At 43.0% G+C, this 6,103-nt stretch overlaps 1 protein-coding gene and 1 non-coding gene across 2 annotated transcripts in view; both read right to left on the bottom strand.

Annotated features, from left to right (window-relative positions):
* Window positions 1-6,103, bottom strand: part of TBCA (tubulin folding cofactor A) — a 530,652-nt gene that overhangs the window by 306,132 nt on the left and 218,417 nt on the right. The window lies entirely within an intron of this gene.
* On the bottom strand, window positions 222-350 carry LOC137465544 (small nucleolar RNA SNORA47). Its single transcript, XR_010994686.1, has one exon. It is a non-coding gene; the product is annotated as a small nucleolar RNA SNORA47 (small nucleolar RNA).

Genomic DNA, 6,103 nt, shown 5'->3' with positions numbered 1-6,103 from the left:
CTTGATGCTGCCTAGGGAAGTGGAAAAAGCAGTACCATTAATACATAGATTGTTAACAGAACAACTACAGGTAAGTTTGAGTAATCCTTATCGAACAGTTGTATGCCTTTATTGAGTAGGAAGACTTGTATTGAGCTAAATATGACTTTTCATCCTTTACTTTAGTGACCTCTTACAAATGAGTGAGGTGAAAACCACTAATGGTGAGCAAGGCTTATGTGCAAATGAAGTACTGCTTTCCCTCATGTCAGAAGGGGAACATGAGTTGCTATTGCAGTATTATAATTTTGGAGGCTATAACCAGTAAGATACAGCATAAAGCTTAACTGTCTTACCTTCTCAGTCCTCCAACCATCCTGTTGCCTTTCCCAGATTTGATACTTCAAGTTGCTTTTTTATACAGCCAAAGTCCAGTTTCAGCAGTTTGCTTTATATATAAATACTGTTAGGGAATACATGTAATCCTAAAGTTCTTATGGATAAAACTAATCACTTTATATAAACAGTTTTCTGTAGTCCTCACAGTGAATTTTGTCAACTTAGCAAACATATTTATGAAATATAAAATAAAGAGCGGTAGGTACATTCTTATCTTACGAGCTGAACCATCCAGCTGGCACATAAAAACATGGAGTGTGATCAGTGTTGTGTGCAAGGCCCTGAACTATCTGCATATGAACTGCTTTTACAAAACATACCATAGGATGAAACTGGAGTGTTTGTTCCAGCAAAGCTGCTACAGCTGGTTGCGTGACGTGCGACTGAGGCTTTCTGCCAGCAGATGAATCCACGGCAGCAGGAAGAGAGGTCAAAACCAGCATCCAAGAAGAGTACTAAAAGGTGCATTCCAGTGGTTTTTATTCTGTGTGATCTTTTTCCAAGTGATGTGATCTCTTAACGTAGGATATTTTTTTTTCTCAGCGAGTTTCTGATTTCTAAACGGGATTTATCTGCACTTTATTTTAATTCAGCAATGCCTTTCTGTTGATGAACAAACCTGCGTAAGGGTTTACAGTAGCAGTGATCCTTGTTCAGCCCCTCAGCGCACTGGGGCATCCTCCGCTCTCCTGCGTCTGTGCCCAAGTGTGCTGATGTCATTTCAGCGCTGTATACAGGACAAGTGCTACCTCTCCTGCCGCTCCTGCAGCTCTTTGTTTAATAGCCAGGGGAAAAAACAGAGCTGTCGGCCTGGCTTCCTGCGCTGTGCCAGGGAGGCCGCGCAGCGAGCCGCGCCTAGCAGCGCCTCCCGCCGCAGGGGCCGGCCCCCACACCAGCTGCCAGCCTCCGCCCCGGGCTTCCCCCACTGGACAGGGCACAGGCACGGCGCCGGGATGTGCCCAAGCTGCCTGCTGGTGTGCTGCTCTGCAGCCCAGGAGCAGCGAAGGGAATAGGGAATGCGTCACATTACCAGAGGACAGGTAGACAAACGAAAACGGCAACCATAGATAGTAGTTTGAAAATACACTTAAATGACTTTTTTAACATTTTGACTTATAAATTATCCTAAGAATGAATGAGTAGCGTCTCAGTAGTGATCTTGAGAAAGGAAGAGCCAGGAAGAGCCAGTGTGGCAGTAGTCTCAAGCACCTCATTCGCACAGAGCTGACTCTTAAATCTGCCATGCCCTGCCTGTCTGTTGTAAAAAGCCGTACAGCCCCTGCTCCTCAGGTTAGCCGGCCCTCTCTTTGTCTTACCTTTTCTGTCCAAGGATAATGTTTTTGCCTTGATAGACTTCAGGCAAGCCTGGTTCCTACTGCAGATGGTGTGCTTCAGCCAAACCTCAACTGCTGGACTTTGTGGGACTGGAAAGTTTACAGATTGTCAAGCTAGAATGTGTAGCACTTTGAGTCTTGCACAGAAACCTGTTCATCTCCAACATTTTCCTCTTTCAGTCCTTTATTTCTTCCTTTGTTGTTTCCTCTGGCTTATTTTTTCCTCTAGATCTTTAGATTTCTTCATTTAACTGCTTTCTACACATCAAAAACAAAATGCCAACTAAGTAAAACTGTGATACTTAAGTTAACACCATCAGATTGCTCACTGGGCTTGTTTTTTCAGCATTTTATCCTTTTTACTCAGCCTGTACCACCACCAGGCAGGAAAAGTCTAAAGGGCCCAGTGATGTTGTGTAATGTTTATTGTGAATCAAAATTACAGTTTCTGTTCCATAAGTTCCTTGGCAAATCCCTAATCAATTGGTTTGATTCTTCAACTATGCACTAGAAATAATACTATTTTTTCTCTTTTTAGAGGTATTCAAAAAGCAGCCAGTTCTATGTGGCCCTGGTTGAACAGGGAGTTGGACAAGGTGACTACCAGATGTTATTTACAACCTCAGCTGCTTTGCAACTCTGTGATTACCACAGAATGTGTAGTGAAGAACTGATTGGCATTTGGATATTGCAGGGGTAGAGGCTGTAGGCATGTTATGCAAGCAGAAGGAAGTATTGAACTCACAATAAAACCAACAAAGAGCCCAAGGAGAATGGGCAGTTGAAGACTTGGCAGCAAGGAAAAATCTGCTGACCACTCTACCTTTCACCAGCTATCTTTGAAGCTGGAATTCATGATCCTACAGAGGTTAAGTTGCAAGAACAATAAGCATGTGATGAGTCTGGTAAAGATTAAACCAAGGTTTTGGAAATGGCTTGGCAGGCTGGCAAGTCCAGCATTCCTCTACTAAGCATAGCAAAGAAGCATAGTTTAAAAAAAAAAAAAAGGTGATACAATCAGTAAGTGGCATAGCAGTGGACCACTTTGGTTTTTTAAATGCTGTCACATGGTTTTTAAAGAGGCATTCTCTGTTGTGTAATGTTGTACAAAGCTGTGGTGTTCTCAAACATTTGCTTAGAGGCAGGTCTGCGTGCATCTATAGGTGCACTCATCCTCCACGAAGACAGTGGCAGGAAAAACCCCACTGAGGCATATCTGGGATGTGTTTTCTGTTTGGAAGTCTTTCTGAGAGACATTCTGACCTTTGTTGACTAAGAGGTTTGGGGTTTTCTGGTTGTGATTCACACAAGAGAGCAGAGCTTCTGTCTAGGTGTGTTACTTGACAATGAGCAGTTGTACTCTACTGCAAAGTCAATATGATGTGAACATGGTAACCAGGGGGCCACTAGAAGTGGGCTTCTTCTCGTTGTTCAGGTTGAGCACAACATAACTGGATGGACAAGTCCCCTATCCAACAGTTTGGAGCTTTTTAAAGCACTTGATAAGGAGGGTATAACTGGGGTGAAAATAATAATTTTTTAATGCAGTAGTTCCATTTTTCATTTTACCATATAAATGCTTAATTTGAGACTTTTACCTTTATACAATAAAGCCTTGACTTGGAAATTGCTCACAGTACACAAGTTCCCTAAAATAGCTTTATCCACTGTTTGTCTTTAGTGTATTTAAATAAGGGTATATCTTCTGATGAATTTGCAATATGTGGGGCTTTATTACAAACTGAGATACTTTTTATATGCTTTTATTTGATCGGGAAATACATATGAAAGATGACTGTGACTTTCAGCTTTACCTGTTTTCCCTCATGTCTGTACATGTGGCACCCTGCAGACACCCTGCCATTAGGATCATGATTGAAGTCTGCACCTTGCTTGCTCAAATGCCCATTTACATTGAATTTTGCCACAATTTACATTGCCCATTACATTTGCCCATTTACATTGTATAAAGCCAGAGTTGAGTGAAAACTGAATGTGGTTTTAATGCTTGTAACCTTTCAAACTTTGGAAGTACGAACAAGCTGCTACATTCCTTCTTCCTCAGGTCTTCTGCAAAATCCATGTCTCTTTATTTGGAGTTATTTGAGTGATGGTGAAGCATTACAGAAATGTATAAACAACTGTCTACAACATGTGACATGATGCTCACCTCTTTCTTCACTGTCCTGTGACTTGCATTCAGTGATGTATTTTCTTTCCCCTAGATACTGCTGACACCTGGCTACAGTAATATTCCAATTCCCAATATCCACCATTAAAACTAACGAACTGTTGAAGCCTAGATGAATCACTTCAGTCATTACAAATAAAGATTAAAAAGGCTTAACTGAGTGTAAGGCTCATTTTTAAAATGCTGCAGTAGATGTGTTATTAGGAGACCTTTAAGTTGAGATCTCAGTATACTGCAAAGGCTTCCTGTAACAGCTGGCAGGATTATTAATAGCTGCCACTGCTGATTTAGGTAAAGAGTATGTTTTCTTGGGGGATTTTAACTAATGAGTCATGTCATTTTGTTCACCATAGTTTTTATTTGTTTTGCTTTGAAAGAAACAAGTTTATGTTCACTAGACGGTGTGCCTGGGTTTGACAGCTCAAAAGAGCAACCTACAGATTCTGGAAGGTAAGGATAGGAGCCTCAAGTGGGATTTCACCCTGACTTCAGTGAGTTCACACTGGCTGCCATCACCTAATGATCTGGCTGCTGAAGCTCATAAGCCAGTGTTACTAAATAGATAATGGCTTGGATGCTGGTATAGAACTCAGCACACACATACACCTGCCCCAGCTCTTCAAGCTGGAGGAGAATCAAAATGGCTGTGTCCAATTTTGCAGGAACAAAGTAGTGGTTTGATGCTGGCTTGATGCCAAGCACCCACCAAAGCCACACTCTCACTCCCCTCTGCTAGTGGACAGGAGAGAGAAAATGCGGCAAAGTGTTCATGGGTTGAAATAAGAAGTCACTCACCAAATACTGTTGCAGGAAAAACAGACTGAACTTCGGGGTATTACTTGAATTGATTACTAAAAAAATCAGAGCAGGGTAATGAGGAGTAAGATAAAATCTTAAAAATTCCTTCCCCACACCCCTCCCTCTTTTCCAAGCTCTACTTCCTACCTGTGCAGGGAGACAGGAAATAGGGGTTAGAGCCGGTTCATCGCAAGTTGTTCCTGCCACGGCACAGGGAAGAGGGGTCCTTCCTATGCTCCAGTGTGGGATCCCTCCCACAGGAGACAGTTTTCCACAAACTTATCCAATGTGAGTCCATCCTACAGGCAGTGGTTCTCCATTAACTGCTCCAGCTCGGGTCCCTTTTCACAGGGTCCAGTCCTTCAGGCACAGTCTCCTCCAATGTGGGTCCTCCACAGGGACACAAGTCCTACCAGGAAACCTGCTCCAGCGTGACCGTCTCTCTGGGCTCATGGGTCTCTGCCAGGACCATGCTCCAACAAGTTTCACATGTTTCTTTCAAGCATTCGCCTGCTCCAATGAGGGACTCCTTCCGGGGCTGCAGTTGGATCTCTACTTCACCATGGATCTCCATGGGCTGCAGGGGTACTGCTGCTTCACCATGGTCTGCACCACGGCCTGCAGGGGAATCCTGAGGCTAGTGCCTGGATCATTTTGTCTCCATCCTGCTCCACTGACCTTACTGCGTGCACAGTTGTTCCTCTCACGCATTCTCACTCCAATACATCTGCACAATAACTTTTTCCTTTTTAAGTCTGTTGTCGGAGAGACCTTACCACCATTTCTGATGGGCCCAGCCTTGGCCAGCAGTGGGTCCATCTCTGAGCCAGCTGGCTCTGGTTTTGTCAGACAAAGGGGAAGCTTCTGGCATTTTCTCACAGCAGCCACCTCTGTTAGCTCCCCTGCTACCAAAATCTGTACATGCAAACTGAATACAGTGTTGATATAGAAGTCTACACACATATATGTATGCCCCAGCTCTTCAAGCTGGAGGAGAAATTTCACAGAATCGCAGAATATTCTGAGTTGGAAGGGACCCAAGGATTATCAAGTCCAGCTCTTAAGTGAATGGTCTATATGGAGATCAAACCCATAACTTTGGCATTATTAGCATCATGCTCTAAAGAACTAAGCTAATCTCATTTTGTGACTTAAAATGGTTGTGTCAGACATTGCAGGAACATGATCCCAAAATGAGAAAATGTGATCTTATTTTGCAGTATCATCCTCCTGCCAAACTATGCGTGTTACACTACTGCGGTTACCCAAGGAAGATCTTTCTGTTGTCATTGATTTAGATCACCTATGTTTGCTCACCTAAATAAAGCATTTACTGTCTGTTTGTATTCAACATCTTGTTGAATCACCAACTATTAGTGCAGTGACAGCTGCACTAATAGTT

The sequence above is a fragment of the Anomalospiza imberbis genome, chromosome Z, assembly GCF_031753505.1.
Source record: "Anomalospiza imberbis isolate Cuckoo-Finch-1a 21T00152 chromosome Z, ASM3175350v1, whole genome shotgun sequence".
Taxonomy (NCBI): Eukaryota; Metazoa; Chordata; class Aves; order Passeriformes; family Viduidae; genus Anomalospiza; species Anomalospiza imberbis.
Note: the sequence above shows the minus strand (reverse complement) of the source record. Positions and strands in the feature narration are given on the sequence as shown.